Source organism: Alosa alosa, chromosome 15, assembly GCF_017589495.1.
Source record: "Alosa alosa isolate M-15738 ecotype Scorff River chromosome 15, AALO_Geno_1.1, whole genome shotgun sequence".
Lineage (NCBI taxonomy): Eukaryota > Metazoa > Chordata > Actinopteri > Clupeiformes > Clupeidae > Alosa > Alosa alosa.
This window is the reverse complement of record NC_063203.1, coordinates 11,210,822-11,236,246: the sequence shown is the minus strand read 5'-3', so window position 1 is coordinate 11,236,246 and position 25,425 is coordinate 11,210,822. Positions and strand designations below refer to the sequence as shown.

The 25,425-nt window shown below is 41.7% G+C and overlaps 1 protein-coding gene across 1 annotated transcript in view; it reads left to right on the top strand.

Annotated features, from left to right (window-relative positions):
* Positions 1-25,425, top strand: part of lrfn1 (leucine rich repeat and fibronectin type III domain containing 1) — a 121,591-nt gene that overhangs the window by 46,458 nt on the left and 49,708 nt on the right. Inside the window, 1 exon segment of the mRNA XM_048264981.1 lies at positions 81-135. The gene's annotated coding sequence lies outside the window, so the exon portion shown is untranslated.

The following is a 25,425-nucleotide window of genomic DNA, read 5'->3' as shown; positions in this document are numbered from 1 at the left end:
GAATAAATGGCGTGTGGATACATATGGTTACAAAGTTAGACCACAGATGTTTATTGATGTCTATTTTTTCCCTCATGCAGACACTGTTTGGCTCAACACTGGGAAGCCGAGAGAGACAACAATCGGGCAGAACTGGTGAGTGAAGCTCTGTGTTTGCTTTTCATGCCTTTGATGCTAAATATAGCTCATGTTACTGGCACATCCTTGATATGGTCGCTCCCACATCTTTTAATGATTGATACTTAAATAATTACTTAATTGAATACTATCCATCACAATACTTTGGGAGCAAGAAACACAAGATATATTAGATTAGATTTCTAAAAGTTGGGTAAACAAATCCAGTATCGGCGGAATGCAGCAACAGCTAGCACTGGCTATTATACCCGTGGTGCCCCAAAGCTGAAAATGACACTCTGAAAAGGACAATGGGGAGGGGGGGTCTGGCACACATTAAAAGGTAACCTCGTGTCAACTGCGGCGCCCCCTGTTGCTGTGCTCTGAGCGTGCGCCGTTTTCTGCCGCTCCATTATCTTCAATGGTGACCGTTGTTGCGCTGGTGTTAATCGCTGCGTGTGTCTGGATTGCCCGCGGCGGGAAGCCCGGGCTATAATCTGAAGCGATCCCATTGTCTCCCCTTCATGAGCCGCGGCTCTCCCAGCGTCGTGGTGCTGCTCCTGCAGTGCTAATTTCTTATCAACGCGAATGGGAGTGGTGGTGGTGTTTGGGAGGGGGTGTGTGTCTGTGTGTGTGTGTGTGTGTGTGTGTGTGTGTGTGTGTTTGTGTGATGGAGAGGGGATGGGGTGTCTCCGTTGATGAACTACAAGGTACCCGCGGGGGAGCAGAGACTACATCTCCCAGGCACACACATGGCTGATAGATTGATAAACCTCTGAGGCAAATGCTGAGCGCCATGTTGCCCCCCACCACCACCCCCCTTTACCCAACCCCCTACACCCAAGAGCTTTGACGGAGGAGTGTAATGGATGCTTGAGGGGTGCGGGGTGCACTAGGAGGAGCCGGAGGAAGAGGAAGGAGGGGGGATTTGCTTGGGAAATAATTACGCAGGAGGAAGAGCGGCTTGCTTGTGCATTAATCCACTTCTCCGAGCAGAGAAAGAAGAGAGAGAGAGAGAGAGAGAGAGAGAGGAGAGGAGAGAGAGAGAGATGAGCCATGCTTCATGAGGGTCTGTCATGGATGACATATCGAGCCCATAAATAGGAAACCCGGGCAGATGAGTATCAGTAATGTGCCGCTCTTGTGTACACTCAGCTCCCAAACAAGCCGGCGAAGCGCTCCTCCATCGATCGCAGCCGCCGCTCAAGGCCCAGACAGATGATCATTTTCCAAAAGAAGGGATTAGTGCACTGCACTCCTTCTCCTCCAACACCTCTCTCTCTCTCTTTCTCTCTCCCTGTCTCTTTCTCTCTTTCTCTATTTCTCTCTATCTCCTGGTGCATCCCTCCTCATTGCCGTGCTGTGCATTCGTGGGTAATCATCCCAAAAATGGACAAGGCCATGGTTTTTAATATGCCCTGGGCGAGCTTGGCGCCTCCTCGACTGGACTGGGTCGGGCCAGGCTGGACCACGTAAGCCAACTTTTGCTGTCACGGCGCCGTTGCTGTTAAACAACTGGTGTCACTACCTGCCATGTTGTCATGACCTCAGGGAATCCACATGCTAAAAGCTCCACTCCACACCCTCCACATCTTGCTTTCCCTCACACCAAACAATCTGAGAATAGCATCTGGGAAAAAGTGGATGATTTTCCAGTTGATCTAACTACTTGTATTACATAATGTAAACAGCATGTAATTGAGTTAGTTGGAAGAGAACTGCAAGGCTTTTTTTCTTTCTTTCGTCCTTTCTTTCTTTCTTTCTTTCTTTCTTTCTTTTGTGGCATGGCTGACTTTACACTTACACAAGGTGAATAGAGTCTGGTGACTCTCATTTGGGAAACATTTGCAACACTTGCATCCCGACCAGCACTAACTTTGAAATCATTGGTTCAGCCTTACCAATCACATTGATCAGAGATTACTTCCTACTTAGCCTAAACTTTACAAACTGACAATAAACAGCATCAACAGTCAGGAAACAATGTATGTGGGTCTACCTTTGCTGAACATACATTTCTGTATTTTTCCAACTGCATTTTTGATGTTTGCAGGTGTTGCTGTTTCTGTTCAATCCAGTAAGTTTCGGTTTTGTCTTCCCGTCTCGCTGATTGGCCTGACATTTTTCTTGTCTGAGAGATACGGTTATGAACTATGGTTACCACTGATGTAAGCAATAGTAGTAATAACATGCCCATTTTTAAGGTATGCTTTCGTAAATAACTACTTTTGCTTACATCAATTGTTCACAAGCGTAATCCTGATACTGTCGAATTATATTTTTCAACGCTTTATTCATGAAAATCATTTAATATTACAACAATAAAAATAGCTTGTGTACTGTCTTAATAAAGTGTTGAAAAATTATACGCACAGTGCGTACAGGATTACGCCTGGCGGCGCCACTGATGTGAGCAAAAGTAGTTATTTACGAAAGCATACCTTAAAAATGGGCATGTTATTACATAGTATTCCCTATAAGCAGTGACTGCATTTCTAGTAGGTTTTCCACAAATCTAATGATTGATGTTATAAAGTAAGCAACTTTTAATTGAGTTAATTGGTGAAGAGGAGAAAGGCAAACTTTATTCCTTTATTGCACTCTTTTGTTGCTTGGCTGACTGATTGCTTTAAACTGATGACTGTCTAGCTGACATGTCTCTATGTGAGGACAGATGCCTTTAAACTTCCCAGACACCGTTTTAATTATTCACTGCTCTTCATAACTCTCTTGATGCCTTCCCTATCAATGTCTATCTTGGCTTCTCAGGGTGACTGCTGAGGTAGATCCTACGAAAACAGTGACATGTTTTCTCATTTAGATTCCGGAAAGACAATGTATAAGTATAAGTATAAATATAAGTATAAGTATATAAGTATATAAGTATATATTTTGATCCCGTGAGGGAAATTTGGTCTCTACATTTATCCCAATCCGTGAATTAGTAAAACACACACAGCACACAGTGAGGTGAAGCACACACTAATCCCGGCGCAGTGAGCTGCCTGCATCAACAGCGGCGCTCGGGGAGCAGTGAGGGGTTGGGTGCCTTGCTCAAGGGCACTTCAGCCGTGCCTACTGGTCGGTGTTTGAACCGGCAACCCTCCGGTTACAGGTCCGAAGTGCTAACCAGTAGGCCACGGCTGCCCTAAAATTATTATTATTAAAAAAAGTATTATCTATTTGATCCATTTGGCTATATTGTTATATTAGGTCTGTTTGCACAGTGGTTATGCCTCACACACCAGGTTCCATTCGCAGTGGAGTATTTCAGTAGTACTGTTGTTTATCATTTCGGTTTAACAGTTCAGTTACACTATGTCAGGTATGGATCTTCTATATACAGTAAGGCTTGAGTAATTCTCTGTTGAAGCTTCAGACTCAGTCGTCAAGCAACTGTAAATGAGATAAAGTGGAAGAGTTGTAAGAAAATAACTAATAGTGCTAGGCCAACCTTTGCGAAAATAGTCAATTGTCCGAAATGCTGTGGCTGTAAATGTGGCTAGTAAAGCAGTAAACACAATACTCATTATGGTACTTTACCTACAGCATGCAGTCAGAACAGCATTTTCGCTGTGCTATTAAACACTAAGTTGGTCAAACAAAGTCACACCAGTTTGCCCACAGTTGGTCAAAAGACATCTGTTGTGTTATTAATAATCACCACCATGTCCAAAGACCGTCCCTTCAGGCTGACTTTCTCCCCTCACTCCTTACCTCTCTTTCTATCTCTCTCTCTCGCTATCTCTCTCTCTCTGTCACTCCCTTGCACTTCTCTCAACCCCTAAAGCCGTGCTTCATCTGTATGTATGGCAGCACTCACAGCTCATAAGCAGTTTAGTCATGGGTGCTTGCAGGGGCATTAAGTGAGCATTAAGTCACTTTGCCCTTATTTACCTGGCAGTAATGAGATCCCGCTCCAAAAACTTGGCTTCAGACCTGTCAGGAGAGTGCTAGTTACGGCTGAGTCCAGCCTATTGTGCCCGAGTCAGCAGTTCACCCCAGATTGTTTTCCAAACGCCTCTTGTGCGTGCCAGTAGTAGCCAGAGAGGACACGGGTCATTCACGAAAGTTTTTGTTTGTTTTGACCGTATTTGTTGTTTTATTACATGGATTGTTTACAGTGATAGAGAGAGATATACAGTGGTAGCAGAACAGGGAAAGCAGCAGTGTTGTGTCTCCATTCATCAGTGTCGACACTAATCTCCATCTCCTCAGTCACCCACCCAGTGGAGACCAATGAAGAACACAGTGAATAAGGTTTGTTTCAGTCGGAAGCCAACTCACCACCAAGGTTTAAAACGATTAGCTTTAACAGAACTGCCTTCGTTTAGCTCTTGAATGGCACTGTGGTCATGTGATATGCATTTCACAGGTTGTTTGCTCATGCTTGGATGTTAGCCATTTTATCTGGGCATATAAAAGCACATGAAAGCGTGTAGGGGGCGGCATTTCTCAGAGGCTTATGAAAGCATTCACATATACAAACAAACTTAAATAGGGACACAGGGGCTTATGAATTTCTAAAGCTTTTTGTAAATTTCCTACAGGTCCTTTGTTTATTTTCCTCAAAATTAAATGCCTGTGAATACGGTAGATTCTTTACATCAGTGTAATACTGCAGTCAGAACCAGTGATTGCCACCTGCGAACGTATGGCTGGTAGAGATTACAGGACAGAGGTTGAGGGGAGTGTGTGTGTCGGGCATTTGAGAGAGCAGATAGACTTTTTACGTACCCGATTCTAAATAGAAAATTAACACTCTCAATCGGCCCTGTATTCAGAGACAAAGGGGTGCTCGGCAGGAGTGCCAACACAAAAGGTGTCATTTTGAATCAAACATTTAAAGGCCCATTGTGCATTATCGCAACAAGATGAGCAGCAAATTGTCAAATCAATAGGGTGAAAGAATGGGGCTGTGTGCATTGGCTATTTGAATGAGGCAGGTGAAAAGGCTTTCTCTCTCCCTCTTTCAATTGCTCTGGCTTTCTTTCAATCTCTCTCTCTCTCATTCTCTTTTTCTCTCTACAGCCTAGATTGAAACTGCTTGGAAGCAGTGACAAGCTCTTGCATCCTCAGTGTGATTTTTTATTAAGATAAACCCTGGAGCGGCTAAGCTGGCCATTTAAAAGGGTATCGCCACATTTGACCTTTCTGGTGGTGGAAGTGATTTCGCTCCGGTGATGAATGGTGTGCATTAAATGAGTTTGTCTGACGCCCCGCCTGACATCCTGTTTAAGCCTCAAGAAGATCGCGCACAGACACACACTTGTTGTGTGTGTGTTTTTTTAAAGTCATTCGCTGTCTGCCTAACAACAATCTCTTTTAAACACCAACACACAACACCTGAATCCCCTTGGGAAACCTAATGGAATTTGCTTGTTGATTTGTCTTTGCATATCAGCCCCAACTCCACAACCTCCTCCCTCCAACCCCAACCGTCGCAGCCCCCCATGTGTTCACAGGGCAGTGGTGACAGGTGTTAAACACAAATGCAGATCATTTATTAATTGTTTTCATTTACAGGCCACCGGAAACTTTAAAGTGCATTTCAGACTCCTGACAAAAGCCTCCCGGTATCTCCTAGTAAACAGACAGCTTAGGCTTCAGGCCCATCACACTCTGCTGCAAATGAAGCCCCCACGCGTTACCCAAAGAATGCAATCAGCACGAGTTGTGTCACTCGTAGTGCAATTTGTTCAGGACTCTATTGGATTGTAAATAACTGGATTTAATCATTATAATGCAGGCTTTTCAAGCTGTCAATCACAGAAAACCACCCACGCGAGTACAAAAACATTTCCTATTGCTGAACTAGTAGAATATTAGAATAAATGGCAGTATAGTCATGGGTTTGATTTCTGTGGAGTACAACCACTAATTTAAAGGTAGGCCTATGTTTTTCATGCAGTTTTAAGTCACTTTCTATAGAAGCATTTGTTACCCATGTGATGTGTTCTGGACAGAGGGTTTATATATGAGCTGTAAATTACACAGAATGCAAAATCTTGATAGATGAACATTACAGGCAATGTTCACAGGCCATATTTATTTATTGAACCTGGTAGTATATTTAGTTATATATACACCGTTGTTTTTTATGCTCAGGAACTAGGAAACTACCTTGGTGACTACATTGGTATGAAATGATACTTCCATGAAGCTCAGTCTGCACAGAATGTGCCCCACTATTCTTAAGTGTCTCATCAGCTGAGTGGGAACACATACAGTAATTGTGTGTAATGCGTCAGTGATGTACATGCCTGTATGACGTATCAACGCACTGATGATGCGTGCGTGTCTCGTCCATTGTCTCAGTAATGTAGTAGTAATGTTAAAGCCAGGTGCATAGTATCAGCATGGAGAGGACATGCTTGTCAGCTATCTGCTCATACCATGTTGTTAAAGCAACACAGTGTAAAACTGAAATAAAAAATATTTAACCATTCTTGTCCATTTTTGATGTACTGGCACCTCTTTAGCGTAATTTTTCACGCGACCCTTAAAAGTCTATCAGACTGTTCTGCATGTTGGAGGATGGTTCTAAGGGAGACCAGTGTGTCCAAAAGTGAAGAAAAGGGGGATGTTTCAAGCACAGTACACCAATAGCCAAGTTTACATAGACACTTTTAATCCGATTAGAAACGGAATAATGGCTCAATTGGAATAAAAATTCTAAACACCTCAATCAGAATAAAAATGTCTGATCCAATCAGAATAAAAGAGGTGGTGTATTTCATTCATATTCAAATTGAACAGCCATGTATGGAGTCAATCAGAATCCATGATGTATCTTTTCATGGACAAGTAGGCACAACGGCTATTCCGGTCAAAGATTTTAAAGACTTGAGAGCACCTGATTGGAATAGAACGTACCCCATGTAAAGAGACGGCACACATTTTTCAATCAGAATAGTTTATTCGGAATGACAAAAAAAGTCCTTGGGGTACTTGGGGACATAAGCGCAGCCGTGGCCTACTGGTTAGCGCTTCGGCCTTGTAACTGGAGGGTTGCCAGTTCGAACTCCGAAAGGCTGAAGTGCCCTTGAACAAGGCACCTAACTCCTCACTGCTCCCCAAGCACCGCTGTAAGCAGGCAGCTGCGTCGGGATTAGTGTGTGCTTCACTTCACTGTGTGTTCACTGTGTGCTGAGTGTGTTTCACTAATTCACGGATTGGGATAAATGCAGAGACGAAATTTCCCTCACGGGATCAAAAGAGTATATATACTTAGACTTATATTTACATGTATACTGGGACCTTACTTTAAGACATGTACCAGGCAGGCGGTTGTTGTGTTATAGTTCACTGACAGGTTAGTGATATTTGATCCAGCTGCTTGATTCTCTGGCTTTGCAAACTCACTAAATCATACAGTCATTTACAGTATACCAATCCCACAAGTTTTTGGTGTCTCACTAACTCACTAAAGAATACAGTCATTTATACCAATCCCACAAGTTTTTGGTGTCCAGCTGCAGGCTGTTTGTAAAAAGTATGACTACAAAGGTCAGAGTTATATTTGCAGACAAGTGGCCATTGCTGCAAGGTCTTATAATTGAATAACAAAAGAAGTGTTGACAGGCTGTCAACAGGTCTCATTGGCGTCTACCTGGGGCTGATGAGAAGGAGCATTCATTAAATCGTTGCAGTCATCCTCCCTTCTAAAAATACCTGGCGAAATGGTAAGTGTTGCAGTGTTGTTTGAAGCTATATACTGTAGTGACTCCTTTTTTAGCACACATGCAGCGAAGTGGCAACACAGCTTTCATATTTAATGCTCTTCTCATGGATTAAATATTGCCGCGGTCTAAAAATGTGTGTTTTAGTAAAGTAATGTTTGCACAAACTGCAACAGAATGAAAGCCATGACATTGATATTATTTTTCAGACTATATACACCAATTAGACTACACACCAACCGATACCTTTAAAACTAGATGTACCGCATAGCGGTACAAAATATGACCGCCGCTCAGTCCTGTACATCCGTTCCGCGAAAATAAATCACACTTTCAATTTGTCTCCATATTTTACTCCATCCCCCACTCTTGAAACTTTTGTGTATGCTTGTTTGGCATGCCTGAGTGTGTAAAGCGGCTGCACAGAAAGTACCCTACTGGTGCTGAAAAGGTGAATAGATTGTAGAATAGCCAAAGAAGATGTAGAATTGTTATAAAACCTTTAAAATCTCTAAACAATCACAAGTAGGGCAGTTCATCACAGTTCATCCATTGCAACTGGATTGATGAAAGGTCACTTACACCTGTAGGCTACATTGTATTTGGGAAAAGCAAAAGGTATCAGCATAATGTTATTTATTTATTTATTTTTTATGTATTTATAAACAAAAACATCTCTGTCAGTTCCATGCCGTTTTCAACAGCTATCAAAAACAAAGGTCATTTTGGATGGATGGATTTTTTTGTGAATGTTTCTTCTTCTACATAAGATTTTAGTCATCTTTAGTTCATGTAATACGTTATTGTCAATGCACAAATTAAGTAACAGTAGTCTGAAACGTTATTGTTAATGCACAAATTAAGTAACAGTAGCCTAGTCTGAAACGAAATGCTGTTTTACATCTAACCAGTGGTGCAAATAACTGACATGTCCAAATGGGCCTTGATGAAATGCGCCGCTAGACTGTTCATACACATTTTAACGGGCCAAAGTTGAAAAGCTTTTGTCTGTTATTGTTAGTGCAAATATAGGCTGATTCATGTTCCCTTGCATTGTTTAACTGAGGTCCATGGCTAGTCTGGCTTTCATCAGACCAAGCTCAATCTTTTAAGAAATCAAAAAAAATAGCGGGCAGATCAGGCTGGGTTCACCCAGCCTAGTCCATAGGCACCGATATTGTTTAATTTTCCGATTGAGATTTACACGCTCTGGCTATTCTAAATGCAAAAAAATGCATCAGGGAGTTATGACAAAACGGTAACTAACAAACTAGATCCTAATAGAAAAAGTTGTTAGCTTCCCTAAGCTACAGGTAGGATTATAAGGTAGGCCTATTGACAACATAAATTGTCAATAGGCTATGCTGGCGACACAAATAAAATCTCCTTTGAAACCAATGGCTTACGCTTTACAGTATCAAGCGGACTTAAACTGTCATATCGCGGGCTTAAAAGTTGTAATAACATTCACGCAGCTCCATGAGTCAAGGAAAAAGCAAATGAAGTAGCCACTTCTAAATGGGACCCACTACACAGTAGCTTAAGGTGTTTTGCTAAAGCAGCCATAATGAAATGAAGGTGTCATTGTTTGGATACTTCACACACACGCTTTTTTTTAATTTCACAGACTACAACTACCAAGCTGTAATCAAAGCACATCGATTCCCCTCACACCCTGCACGCACTTAAAACAAAATAAACAGGCGTCTCAGTCTCACGCATGTATAGGCAAAACTGTATCAGACCGGTGTAACGTTGGTAAATCTTCCATTGCACAGAATGATTTTGTAGCACGCGGCAATAAATGACAGTCGAAGATACAAACAGTGCTGCTATCAATTTGCTTGGTATAACCGCATTTATAGTTTTCTACAAATGCAATCAATCAAATGCCTCCATCACTCAACCAACGCTTAACGGTAACATTACCTAGGTCCTTATTGATATTACAAGATTAACGTACCTGCAGTAAAACCAAGCATGTCCGAGAAACATCCTTAGATTTATTTCGGCTTCAAGAAGAAATGGGAATTACACTTCATGTGAACATCGCCCTATCCTTATTAGATGTTCGCAAGGTAAATTACAGTCCTTGTATGAAGCGCCCATTGTTTTTTCCAACCCACTTTTAACTTCCAACAAAAAATTACGCCTCTCACTGCAACGATGCGCGCCATCTAGTGGACAAACGACTACTTCTCGCCAATACTGAAAATGCAGCCATGATGATGATGATGAATATTTATTTTTGGCTTTCTTTTTTAATCCTACTGATTTTCATTTTTTTTACCCGGGGCAAATCACAAATGAGTGATTATGAGCCAGGTTGATGTGGGCCCTTGAGACCAACATACCATAAAAGATTCACAGAGAACTGTGTTCTGCCCTACCCTCCTTTTGGGGGGGGGTCCAGTCCAGCTGGGGCTGCAGATGAAAACGAAAATGACGGTTCCATGCTATCCATGTGGGGGTACATGCTCACCAAGTTTTGTGTACCCGGTCTTTCAGTGTCCCGGAATCCTTGTTGGTGTATGCGCCACTAAATGTACACATAAATTATTTTATTGTAAGGCCCCCCATGAACGAAAGTACACAAAACTTGGCATGCATTCAGAGGGTGTCATAATGATCCTACTCTTTTTTAATTTCGTGCAGTTTTGACCTTGTCAGCCAGAGATATTGAGATGAAAACACCTAATTTTTGCTTTTTTAATTTTTTAACTAGGTGGCGCTTATACATGAAATAAGTGGTAATGGGATGGGTTGACATGCCCCTTAAGACCAACATACAAAAAAAAGGTGGACCTCCTAGGCCCCACGGTTCTCGAGATATTCACAGAAAACTGTCTCCGGCCACCTACAGGCCAGTTGGTGTATAGTAACATAAATTAATTTATTATTGTGTGGCCCCCCATGAACGGAATTCCACAAAACTTGGCGTGCATACATAGGGTGTCATAATGATCCTACACTTCCAATTTTGTGCAGTTTTGACTATGTTAGGTCACAGATACCTTCAATTACACCACCTCATTTTTTACTTTTTGTGTTTAACTAGGTGGCGCTATACATGAAATGAGTGGTTATGGAATGGGTTGACATGGCCCCTTGAGATCAACATACAAAAAAAAATGGTCCTCCTAAACCCTACGGTTTTCGAGATATTCACAGAAAACTGTGTCTGCCCTACCCTCCTTTTCGGGGTCCAATTCAGCTGAGGGGCTACAGATCAAAACGAAAAACGATGGTTCCATGCTATCCATGTGGGTTTACATGTCCACCAAATTTCGTGTACCCGGTCTTTCAGTGTCCCGGGAATCATTGACGGAAATTTGGGCATGCGAAAAAAAAAAAAAAAAAAAAAAAAAAAAAAAAAATCTGACTAAACCTATATGACCGCCGCTTCGCTGTGCGGCGGTCATAATAAGATCCAAAAGAAGGCCTATAAGAATGACCATATTTTTATTACTGTAATATATTACTAAGCGCAGTCCTAAAGTAGTGCTTATAGGGTCATTCCACGTCAGTTAAACCAGGGCCCACGCACTTTGATTTTTTAGACTTGTAAAGTCTGCTGTTCAGACCCTGAAGGAATTTATTTTCTGTTCATTGTTTTTTGTGAGAGTGTTTCTACTTATCTCAGTAAGGAAAATAAATCAAGAGCCTATGTTGAGTACAAATATGTCTTCGGAAGGCTTAAACAGAGCCCAGCCAAAAACTCCAATAAAATTTGTATCAACTTTGAGGGACAGCTATGACCATCCAGACCAAACGTGACGATTTTGCTACATACTATTCCTATTTATGTACCAGCATGCAAAATTTGTGTCTCCTGGGTAACATAGGTACACCTGGTAATTTTTTCAGAATTTTTTGAGACCTAAGTGCGTGGGCCCTGGTTGAATTGACGTGGAATGACCCTATATTGTTCGGGAAGACCCAACGATAACTGCACTGATAGCAGAATTAACAGGAAGGAAGCATGAGTGTGTTGTTTGCATGTGCTGTCTCACTCCCCCTCCCCCAGAGATGGACCCCCAACTGAGGCACCCACTCAACTGGGAGTCCTTATTTAGAAGGAGAAAGATAGAAGGCATTAATTATGGTGATGTGCTACTGCACAATGATTAATCTCGGCTAATATTCATCTTCCTAAAGCGAGTCATTAAGAGTGGAAAAACACAGAATCCATACAGTATCACCGAGGGGGAGATAAGATGAAACAGCTGAGTCAGAATGTGTCATTGCGATTTTTCACTATCACTAAATGCTTTTTGGGGTAGGCTTGTTCAGTGATTGGCACCACTATAGCCACTGTTATTGTTACAAAGAATATTGTTTTATCCAGACATAACTCTTTATGATGGCTGATAAAATGACGTCCAATTCTACGCTGTTGCAGTAGGTTTATCAACCCAAAATGATGCATCCATTTTCAATTCGTTGTGATGTGGTAACCCAGAAGATTGGAGTCGGCGAGTCGCCCATAATGAATGCACACTTAAGGGTCTCATACCACATGTTCTGCATGGGCACGCCATTGTCATGCTACGACAACACACCCAGATTCAGAGACATCATCTCTTCTTGACAGACATGACACACACACACATATGGTAGGCATGTATGCTAACACTGGTGTTGCTAAACGAAGACATCCAACATCAAATGTACACAGACAAAAAAAACAAACAGTAAAACACTCTGGCATAATCGTATTATTCCGAACTATAGCAACACAACTGTGCCATTCTCAGTGTATTAAGGGACCAACAGCACGATGCAATCCCTAGCACACTACACTATCTTCTACTCTCTCTTGCTGGAGATCAGTGACTGGGCCTGAGAGGGGTTAAAACACTGTCAGTCGATTCGCTGAGCACGATCCCTCAGCAATAAAGATTAATCAACCGTCAGCAATGTCATAATAGGTCCTCGAGTGGCGTCCTGTTGGGGAAGTGGGATAACATCTAATCTGAGTCTCTATATGAATATCATGGACAGTTGGCAGCAGAACGGCAGCTCAACATTATATATATATAGATAAATACAGTATAAAAATATATTCAATGGACACAAGGAAGCTAGATTAGTGTTGCGTTGCAAACATACTTTCATATAGATTAGTATGCTGTGTTGCAAACATACTTTCAGTTATGCATCATGCAAGACTGCAAATACTGGAAAGTCGATCTTTCATCATGTAATGGTTGAGTATCTAGGCTACTGACAACCTTGCTGTTTCCCCTGTGTGTGGGTGTGTATACTGTATGTGCTTCTGCACTCTTTGTATTTCAATGGCGGACTAAGCCCTGGTGATCACACTGCATGCAGCCACAGAGACGTCACTGTGTATTTAGAGGAAGCTGAGCGTTCGGCCTCCATTATAGTGCATTAGTACTTTTCCCAGGATCCCACAGCACACCGAGGCATTTGTGTTTTTTGAATGCCGTAATGGACTGTTGATGCCATGCTACTTTCATTTTGAATGCACTTTTAGAAGCGAAAGCCTTGCTCTATCTAATTTTGATGCAAGTGATCTGTGCATACAGCCTGGGAGAGCATGCTGTACAACCCCACCCACCACCACCACCCACCACCACCCGTCCCCTCCTGCTGCACACTCTGCCATGAAAGCATAGGAATAGTAATCCATATGTGTACTGTAAGTCTGGCATTATTGGAGGCCAGGCCAGATTGGCTTTGCTCTGACACTGTGGTGGAAAGTCTGGTGGAAAAGAAAGTAAGTGAAGCTTGAAAATTCATATGTGATTAGATTAGCCTTGTTAGATTATATTTGTTAGAGCTTATTTCCATAAGGCACATTTGTCTTTCTGTCTTTTTCTTTCTTTCTTTCTTTCTTTCTTTCTCTCTCTATCTTCCCCTAGCTCTTTTTTCCCCACCCTCACATGAGCAGTGGCAACGTCCCTGAATCGTTGTCAGGCGATGCTGTGAGAGAAGGCCATTAATTATTCAGACGCTCTCTCATTGGCTCACCTGTGCACGCCGACCGCGGGCCCCGGCTGGCTGGACACATTTGTTCTGTTTTTTGTCTTGTCCTCTGTGAGCGGACGCCTTCAAAATGGCAGCGAAGGCGCATGCTGTTTTTACAGAGCAGCTCGCGCTCCTGCGTCTGTACCAGCCTCCCAACCCTCTAGACTCTTGTGATGTTTAATTTATAAATCACATTCGCCACTCACTGACGCCACCCCCCACTACTTGCATACACACACATATGCACACTTTCACACACAAACACACACACACACACACACACACACGTGCAAAATGCAGAGGAATATAAAGACAGAGAAGGTGACACCAGAGGGAAAAGAATAGCCTTAGATTATCATGGCAGTGTGTAAATATATATAAGCAGAGTGCAGGCTCCTTGCACGTGCCAAGGCCAAATCATTTAGATTTAGCAGGCAAGACAGAGAGAGAGAGGGAGGGAGAGAGGGATGCGACTGCTATGATTATACATATTTATGAGAGCCCTCCAGAACCAAGCAACTCTGTGTGAAGAGAGTGCCTGTGTGTATGTATGTGTGTGTGTGTGTGTGTGTGTGTGTGTGTGTGTGTGTGTGTGTGTGTGTGTGTGTGTGTGTGTGTGTCTGCAAAGCTTGGAAATAATGTCTGGGAGAGGAAAACAAAAGCTCTTCCCTCCAATGCCTCTCTTCCTGATGGCAGAGCCCTCGCTTCCCCTCCGGCTGTCTCCTACGGCTCAGTACCGGTGGGGCCACGTTTCACAATTGGTGCGGACACAGTAGCGAAAAACCTTGACCATGATGATGATGGTGATAATGATGGTGATGATGATGATGATGATGATGATCATCACCATCATGAGGAGGAGGAGCAGGAGGAGAATAACATCAGTCATACCATCATATGTCTGATCTGTTGATTGATTGTTGATTGACTGATTGTTGTGTTCTTCTTTAATTATTTCTGTTGAAGAAAATAAGTCTAACTTTTCACTGAATTATTAACAACTGTCTAAAGTCTGAAGGGCAAGCCTGAAGCTTGTTTTGCTGGTACTCCGTGACTTCTGCCCCTGTGGACAACAATAACCACAACCACACACAAAGAAAACAGTCCCTAGTTGCCATGTTGTTGACACTTCCACATTATGTTTCACCACAATGCCAGAGACCACTAAAGGAAACATCTTCCTCATCTTCTTCCTCCTTCTCCTTCTTTAACATTTCATACCATGGCCCCATTCCACGATCACTCGCGTCGCCAGTCCCCTTCCTCACACCCCACCTCGTGCATTATGAACGGAGCCTCCGCTGAGCAATAGTGTGTTTACAGGCCTTTAAGTGGCCCCTGAAATGCGCCATTCTTCCACTGTGGAGACGGAATTCACAGGTCTGCCCTTAATGTTATCTTTGAGATTGATCAATAATGCAGAGGGCCCAAAGTGTGTGGAAGCAGGCATGTTGGAAAAATGGCAACACACACATTCACCCCCCCCCCCCCCTTTTACTCCAGATATATATTTAAAAGATAAAATGAATAATACAGGTCCCCTTTTGATCGCTTTAAGAGTTTAAGTGCACTCATGGATAATTGGATGTGTTTAGTGTCATTTTTTGGCTCAAAGTTCAAAAGGTTCTTTGAGGAACTAGGAATCCTCCTCCATGAATCAGAGTGCAACTGCTAGAGCAAGGTGCGAACAGCCCCTAAAGGATGTGAGTTCAGTAGTACCCTCCCTCTGCTCTAAGCTGGAATAAAGAGTATTGCTATAACTGAATAACAGCAAATGTAATTAAGTGAAAGATATTACCCAGAAATTCACAATGTACAGAAAGGGAATCAAAATGCAGCAGAAAATAAAGCATAGAAAGAACAATTCGCCCTGTAGTTCTGTCTCTGGTTCTGCAGCTAGTCTGTTATGAAATCGTTTCATGTGGAGAAGAGTTCAGGAATCTGTGACTCAGTGACCAGACAACTACTCATGTGTGTGTCTCTCTTGTCTTTCCTGTTCTTGGGAAGGTGGAGTGCCTCAAGGGGAAGAGATCATACAGTATATGTACGAAAAAAAATCACACAATCTCACAAATCTAAACTCTTAGAAAAGGCTGGATGCGGGTTCAAAAACATATACAGTAGTATAAAGGTGTGGACTTATCCACATGCCACAAACAGTATCCTCCTATATGACCGTTTATTTTTTATTTTGACAGTGTGCAACGTGTTGAGCCGGTAGGTTATTCCAGGTTATTTCAGACTTCTCATAACCCTTATAGGCCAGCACAATTGTCTGTTGTCAGTCCGGCCAGTGGTCAGTCCATCCCTTCTCTATCTCTGTTTCTCTGCCCATTCTGCCTGCCTCTCTCACTCTCTCCCCACTCTTGCAATCCTTGACTCTGCCATTTGATGTCTGAGAAATAATTACTGGTTCATGTTGACAAGCTAGTTACAGTATAATCTCACTGAGCTCTTGTTGTGGCGTGCTCTTGCATGGTTTACATCAAATTAGACAACTTAAGAGTACTGTAGGTGATATTTTCCTCGGTTCCTGACACCAGGCTTATGCAATCAGATACCAAACACAGTGTACTGAGTAGGCCTACAGCCTAATTTAGATAGCACCTATATGCTATTTGGTACTGCTTTAATATAGTGGGGCAATGCCAGGAGTGGAGAACTCACTAGAACTTGAACTCACTCAAGTCTATTTCTGATGAATGGATTTTAAGTGTGTGTGTGTGTGTGTGTGTGTGTGTGTGTGTGTGTGTGTGTGTGTGTGTGTGTGTGTGTGTGTGTGTGAGTGTGTGTGTGTAAGCAAATGTCACAGGAACAGGTGTCAACTGATGCCTATGCATCAACACTTGACAGCCACAGTCACAGGTACTGTAGTTTGCTTTGGCAAAGACACCCTCACAACAGACCATCTCACTTGATAGATATTGTTTATAATGTTTATATAAGTATATATAAGTCTTTAGAAGTTAAAAGTTCAGAGGAGGTACTACAAACTATTCATTTAGTCGAAGCAGTGATTCCTAGCATCCGTCTGAATATGATTTTTACAGTTATATATTTATTTCTCTGACATGGTGGAAAATGTGTGATGTTTCAAGAGTTCCAGTAATTGGGCTACTAATGAAGTACCCTGGAAATCCACAGTTGTCGCGAGAGCACAATTTGAATTGCTCAGCAAGTCACTCTGGCAATCAATGATGCTCAAAACCCATGCCATTGGAGCCGAGCTGCAACAATCACATTGGTGTATCTGATATAGGCCAGAGGCAAGCTAAACAGATGATGACATCGCAGCAACGTCAAAGTCCGGAATCAATCAGTAAATATTGGTCGTAGTGTAATCCAATTGCGTTGAAGCCCGGAATCAGTCAGTAAACATTGGTTGTAGTTATCCAATTGCGTACAGTGATATTTTCAAATGCATGTTCGGTGCCGCCCCTTGAGTTGGGCCATTCTCATTACTCATAACCAGATCCTAAATCTTTCTAGATTTGGGTCTGGATTTCCAGGCTACTAATGAAGCACTCTCGCAGAAAATCTCTCTCCGTAGTTGTTTTTTTTTTTTTTTCTTTTGAGATTTTTTTTTTTTTAAACCTAGGGAAGCTTCAATGAAAATAACTGTAATGAAGCAAAGTGCATAACGGCTAATGGTGTCGGTGGAATTGGATGGAGATGAAGGTAGAAAAGAAATGCTACCTACTGGTCTTCAACGTGAGTAAGTGTGTCTCTGCCTTTATGGGATCCCTTCCCAGTTTATCGGGGGGTTCATGAATGGGGATTGGTTGACAGTTTGGCAAATCTCATTGCGTACGCCACTTTAATATTTTTCTTGTCTTGGGTCCCGGGCACATAATTTGATTACGGAACATCCCGTTTCCTCTCCTCTCCTCTCCTCTCCTCTCCCTCTCGCACCCCTCTGGCAACCGCACATCTCAAACAGACTGGCACCGTTCAAATGACAAACAGGCAGCCCACACCCCCACTCCTCCAGTGAGTGTTCCCAACAGCAGAAGCCAAACAAATTGCACAGCGCTGCAGTTCCTGCTACCACCCTACCACTGTTTTCTGTATTGGCAGTCGGAAGGTATTCTTTGACATTTCCCTCGCCTTTGTAGTGCTTTATTTTGTTTGTTTGTTTATTTATTTACCCCCCCCACACACACACACACACACACACCAAAACTACCACCATCATACACACTGACTTATAGTGGTATGCTGCAATTCTTCCCCTTCTGCAATGCCTCTATTTGTGTGTGTGTGTGTGTGTGTGTATGCATTTGTGTGTGTGTGTGTATGCATTTGTGTGTGTGTGTGTGTACGCACACCTCTCCATCAACTAAGTGACTTTTGACAGGTGTGACAAAGTGTAGACAGTGACTGCCATCATTTACTGCACACACCAGAGAGAGGAGGGTATAAGAAATATTGAGCACAATCGGTAACGGGTGGGAGTAGTAGGAAGGGGCGTTACTCTTGTTGATAGTGGCTCCTATCCTTGTTGTTTACAGACAGACTGTCACATTGGCTTGGCAAACGACAGACACGCTGGAGTACACACTGTTGGAGTGAGAGGGAAGATTCAGCGAGCGGCGAATGAGGGGTGGCGTGGAAAGATTAGTTAGGGATGCTTAAAATAGCGCACCCTTGCTTAGATGTGCTAGAGAGCGGGAGCCGTGGTGCGCACACAAAACGTGGTGCCTTCCTGGTGGTATTCTTCTAGATGATGGCTCTCTGTGTACAGTATGTGTGTGTGTGTGTGTGTGTGTGTGGGTGTGTGGGAGTGTGTTTGTTTGCAGGTATGCATGTACAAGAGTGTCTGACTGCCTTACATAATGCTTAAAACATGGATACAACATTGTATAACTAAGTGCCATTATGCATAGTACAGTCAGGGTTCTAAATTAACTTTTTTGATCACCAGCCAATGTGGCTGGTACTGTAACTTTATAAAGTTACCAGCCAATCAGAATTTCCACTAGCCACATTTTTCTTTCTATCTATCTATCTATCTATCTATCTATCTATCTATCTATCTATCTATCTATCTATCTATCTATCTACAGTATGTATGTATCTATCTATCTATCTATCTATCTATCTATCTATCAATCTATCTATCATTTGAATCACATGTCTTCAGAACTCTTCCCTCAGTTCCCTCAGTTCCTTAGTCCTTAGACTTTTTGTTCATTTTGTATTTTTCTTTGGCGTAGGCCTACATGCAGCAATCCTGACAGAACATGACGACATTTTCGTGATCAAACACCTTCTGAGGCTGAAGCAGTAGGCCTAGGCTAGCCTACTACATTTAAACACAATTGTTGCCGCGACTCGAGACATTGCAGCCTATGAATTTAATTAAAAGTAAATCATGCATAATTAAAACATAACTCAATTTAGGCTACTTGGCTACGCAATAAGGTTTCCATTACAGTACAGCGCACGTTCAATGAATGAATGAACACAGCTGGCTTGTCTCGCAATAAACGGGTGGAAAGCCCGACACGCTTTCAACTACATAAAACGTAATAGTAAACCATCAAATACGGGTGTTAATTTAGAACCCTGGGTACAGTGTCAACAAAAAGTTGCTGGTATTAATTTAATAATGTGTCTTGTGATTAGTAACAATAGTCTTGGACAGTGCTGTTTGTTTTCTCCTCTGAGTAAATAAGTACCCAAGCCTGCACATATAGGCAGTGCCCATTCCCAGGGTTGTACCAAACAAAAGGCCGGCACTTTAATAGACACATTTGTTTTCCTGGTGTAGTTAATAAAGCAGTAGCAATACATCTGAGCTGGTGGCTAATTAGGAAGGGGCAGACACTTTTACACAGCTTACCAACACATCAGTTTTACCGACACCAGGAGCTTTTAAGAAGAAGAACGGTGGTAAGAAGATCTCAGTGGAGTAACACTAGGTTAAAAGGTAGATTAAATACATATTTTTGTTTGTTCAGTGATGCAAGAATTCAGACAAACAGCAGATCAGTAGATTTAAAGGACAGAGAGAGCCTTGTGTTGTGATACAGAATGAGCTTGGATCTACAGTATACTGTTTCTATTACTCCTTACATTAGTAGGCTCTGACAAATGAGGCCACCATGGCACTCACAGACTTTCTCAGAATCTCCAGTCACTGTCTTGGTCATTAAAAGTAGCGGAAAAGCAGTGGTAGATGTCTGAATGCATTATAAGCAATGTGTGGGATTTATACTAAGTGCTTTGTTACGGATCGTCATCCCATTTGATAATGAATGCGGCCACTCATTAAAAGTCATCAGACGTCATGCTGTGTTGTGAAGGCAACATTATTACCACCCATCACTTGCTCAATTTCTGAAAATATGAGCACTGCTATACAGTGAAACAAATACATTGATTTTGAAACATCTCCTAAGGCACTTTTACATTGGAACCATTTACCCCAACACTAAACCAAGATGCCTTTCACAATGTCACAAACACATAGGCCACAAGTGATGGAGTAATCAAACATAGGTCAAGTCAATCAACGGAAAAATTAATCACTCTACTACATATAAGCTGGTAATATGCTCTCACACCGATCAGTGTCTTCAGATTTTGAATGGCAACAACATCGGTAACACATTACATGTATATAGTGCTGTTCTAAGTACTCACAACACTTTACAGTGAAGAAACTCATTAAAGACTCTATAGCATAGGTGAGGTTTGCTTAGCTGACATGATAGATAGATAGATAGATAGATAGATAGATAGATAGATAGATACTGTAGATAGATAGATGCATAGATGCATCTGGGCTACTGTACTTCATATGTTTCAGACATCTTGTTGAGATAGGAGGAGGGTTGTCATTTTGAACAACGCTACAAGTCACTATTGCTGGATCAAACCAAGAGGTGCCAGTCATTGCCAGTTGTACATAGCACGTTTCCATCTTGTTAATTATGAGGAAATGAAAGGAGGGAATATTTAATGAATATCAGTGAAGAGTGGTTCCACTCGCACTATGAACTCGCCCAGGTCTACACTAGTAAATTAAACTAGGGAAATGCCCTACTGAGTTCTTTGGGCTTGATTAGTGGTTCCCAAATGTTTCATAGCAGGTGTCCCATTGAGAATAAAAAAGTCCAATGTAATGCTGATTTTAATTATTCCTAATACTGCTGCCATCTTAACCTGCAACACCACCACCCACTACACACACTTTTCTTTGATTTGTGTCTCTTGGCCATATTCTCTCACTGTGTCTCCATTCAGTTGTCAGTAAGATTAATAAATTATTTCTTAATTGTTTACTTATTATGTAAATATTGATATAAATAAAAAAAACAACCTTCCTGCAAACTTGCAAGGACAAACATCGAGTGACTGCTTCAGTGTCTGTCTCATTGATGTGTTAATTATTTGGGAGGGCTTTGAATTGAATTGGAATATTAAATGAATATCAGTGAAGAGTGGTTCCACTCGCACTATGAACTCGCCCAGGTCTACACTAGTAAATTAAACTAGGGAAATGCCCTACTGAGTTCTTTGGGCTTGATTAGTGGTTCCCAAATGTTTCATAGCAGGTGTCCCATTGAGAATAAAAAAGTCCAATGTAATGCTGATTTTAATTATTCCCAATACTGCTGCCATCTTAACCTGCAACACCACCACACACTACACACACTTTTCTTTGATTTGTGTCTCTTGGCCATATTCTCTCACTGTGTCTCCATACAGTTGTCAGTAAGATTAGTAAATTATTTCTTAATTGTTTACTATTTATTATGTAAATATTTATATAAAAAAAAAAAAAAAACCTTCCTGCAAACTTGCAAGGACAAACATCGAGTGACTGCTTCAGTGTCTGTCTCATTGATGTGTTAATTATTTGGGAGGGCTTTGAATTGCTGATTTAAGTCAGAATAACTGCTGTCTGTTTACATTTTTCATATACTCCACACGTACAGAGTTCATTCCAGATATGGTTCTATGTTGCATTGCAGATTTGTAATGTGTATACAGCAATGGCAGTTACAGAAAGTTACAGTTACAGAAAGGTCATGCTTAGAGACCATCTCTGGACAGCTGCAGGCTTTGGTCAATAAACTAATCACAGTAAAGGCAAATACTGCTGACCCTGAATCCTTGACGATGCAGTCCAAATCCTATGAAGGCATAAGATGCATGATATTTCTAACAGTCTTATTCTTTGATTCCTTCAGTGCTACTTAACAGCATGAGGGCAAAGGTAATGCCTACATCTTCTCTGTAGGTGTGCCCTTGATGCGTAGTTATCCTTGGCTCACAGTATGCAGTGAGTGCTTAGTTAAACAAGAGCTGTGTGGAATTGAAGTATACCCACATGAATTACACAGCAGTGGTGCATTATTCAAGCGCTGTGACATAGTCATCGTGAATGCTATCCTAGATGAGATATGTGTTACAGTAAAGATGCATGTCAAACAACGAGATACAATCCACACATATTCATCTTCTCAACAATGACTGATTGGCATAGTTGACTTGCTGCAGCTTGCCTTTTCATTTCGTGTTAGTGATTGAAGTAGCAGTGGTCCTAAATAAAAACACCAAATCTTAAGCATTGTGTTTACTATATATATTTTTATAAGAAGTAGACGGAGATTAGAATGAGCATTCAGAAACAGAATCCCCAAACATTTCTTCCTTCGAGACAGAGTTTGGATCACACATTTTTTCCCCCATACTTCAACCACAGAGTGGCACAACATGGTGGTACACTGTTTATGCTTTCCTTTTGTCTTGATTTGAGATGCTTTCAATCGGGCCTTTGAAGGAAACAAATGTAAAGGTAAGCCACTAAGGAGGCTGAGAACTGAGTTTGTTATGCAGTCAAATGAATATTTTTATGTGCACACTACTGCAACACACTTTCTGTTCAATTTCTTTGGAGGGCTTAGGTAGGAATCCTTGGGAGTATTTTTGAGATGAAATATTTTTGTCTCTGTGTGATTCTATCTGATGTGCATTGTATTGGTTCCAGTGGTGCATAAAAGGGAGGAATGCACAATAAATCTAATTTCATGCTGGGATGCCCTGCCACTCTCCCCTTTTCTCTCTCTCTTTTACTCACCCTCTCTTTCTTTCACTCTTTCTCTCTCTCTGTGTATGGGGTAGTTGATAATTTTGCTGAGTTGGTAAAATATGACAAGAATGTGAAGGAAATCAGGCATAGATATGGAATGCATTATGTAGAAAAAAGCAGAAAACATATTTAAAACATAATTATCAGTATTATTCTGAATTGTTTTAGCATTCTTTTATCAAATCAATTTGGTTTATACATGATTTAGTTTTGATACTTTAATTTAGTTGCTATGGATGGCAATAGAATATAACAGAAAAAAAACATAGGCTAAATGTTAATTATCAATCAGGTATGATGTTCATCAAGAGTAAGGTATGATTGTAGAGGTTCCAATGTAACGGCTCTATTTCATGAAAAACTTGTAATGATACATAACAATGACGGTCTTGTGATAATGCTCAATCATTACTTAACTTGTGGCCCGTGACAAGTTGAAATGGCAGCGGGACACATTACCATCTCTCCCCTCTGTGAACTCTTTCGTCTGCCAAGCATCGAACATGCCAAAGACTATATATTACAATAGCCACATTAACACAGCCACTTACAGCTTCAGATGTGCCCGTGGGAAGATTACAAACATAATCTGGGGAAAATTACAAAGACGTCTTTCGGGAATTAGGCAAATGTGCATGCTAATCCTCTTTTGCAATTTGTCCCAACAAGAAAAAATGAAGCTTGATTTTAATTTGAAAAGATGAGCATGTGTTGTTGTCCAAATGGGATGCTTCCGAATCTGGATCCCGCCCAGAGGATAACTTTCGCGACTAAAGGAAATGATGTTGTGCATCTGTTTCTGTTAATCAGGTGCCATAGGAGATTAATCAACAGATTAATAAAGGATAAGGTCAATCAATCAATCAATCCATCAATCAATTCACTAATCAATCAATTGATCAGTGAATCTACTACTTCTAATGGGTTTATATGGTATACACACATGCAATACTATATAACCCAAGGGATGTCTTATTAGTGGCTACTGTACTTCAGGCCATAGACTGTGTTTTATTGCTGTATTTCGTTGCTCAGGCATTCACCGTGCAGCTGGCCTCTAATCTATTAATGGCTTTGACATGCATTCCAGTGCAAGCCAAGTCTCTGGAGGAAATTAGTCTGCGATTGCTTGCTACAGACTCTTGTTCAAGTGACATTCTATTAAAGTCGTCAGAAATTGATAGCATTCATTTTGCATGGCCTTTATTTGCAAATTGCACCACGCTCTTATGTGGAGGTCACCACATTACTGACGAAAATGGGATCCCATCAACCTGTAGACGTCATTCGAGGCAAAATTTGTAATGGAGTTCTACGTGCTTGGCCATTTTGTTTCATACAGTGCGCACACAAGGAGGACGGAGGGTTTGATAGAGCTATCCAGAGTAATAGGAGCTATACTCAGGAGAGCATAATAGTATTTTTGTGGAATGAATAAACTGGGGTGTCCAAGCTTGCGTCTGTCTGGAAGTGTCATTGTTCGCTGACCGAATGCCCTATTCGCTTGGGCTGCTGAGTCATAATGACTTTGAGAGTGTCCTTTTCACGAGCTTATTACAGCCACAGACAGTTTATGGCTCATCTCTATTTTATTCTCTCTCGTGCTTTCTCTCCCTCCATGACACAAAGGGGGGGGTGCGGGGGTGGGGGGGTTGGTAGTGCACGGTCACAGGAGACACCTGCTAAAATATGACATCTCTACCAGGACCTTTACCCTGTGCAGTGCTGAGGAAATAATTAGATCTGGTGATTAATACACATTATGGCTCACTTGGGTATTGATTTCCCATTCTGTCCTCGAGCCTTATTAGACTTGGGGCTAAGTCTATCCGATGGCAAGCTTAAGGACTTGTCTGGCTAATACAGATGGGATACTTCTCCAGCCTCCTTGTCCTTCCTTCGGTGCTTTGTGCTCATTAATCAGTTGTCTATTTGCCGTAGGTTTTATCTGCCAACGAATGTCTTCTGTGCCGAATGAGGTGCACAAACAAGGCTGTTTTTTTCCCTCTTGCTGTGTGTTATCCCAGTCAAAGGATCCTTGCAATCCCGAGCTCCACAAACAACAAAGGCAGAAACCATCAGTGTGTAAAGGAAAGGTGCATGCATCTGTCTGTGTGATCCATGTGTAAAGTGAAACAGCCTTATACTGTGTGTGTGTGTCTCTGTCATCTTTATAGACTAGACATGTATATTTGACAAAGTCCAGTCTGTGTAAGTAGTGGAATGCCTGTGAGTAGCTACAGCATAAATCCTGAAAACAGAAGTTCATCAGACAGAATTCAAATGTATCTGCTATCCTAAACGTCCCACGAGATGGCAGACGCAGGGATTTAATTAGCTTGGAGTTATTTTCATCCATCCAGTGCAGATGGTGTAAAGAATACATGACTGTGAAGCACAGATGCACTGAGTGGAATGGAACGCAACGCTACCAGCCCGTCTCTGGGAGAGCATCAAGGAAAAAAAAAGAAGGTAAAAATGCTGCCGTTCTTTTCTATGGCCATGGTAGATGGACGCAGCAGTAACTGT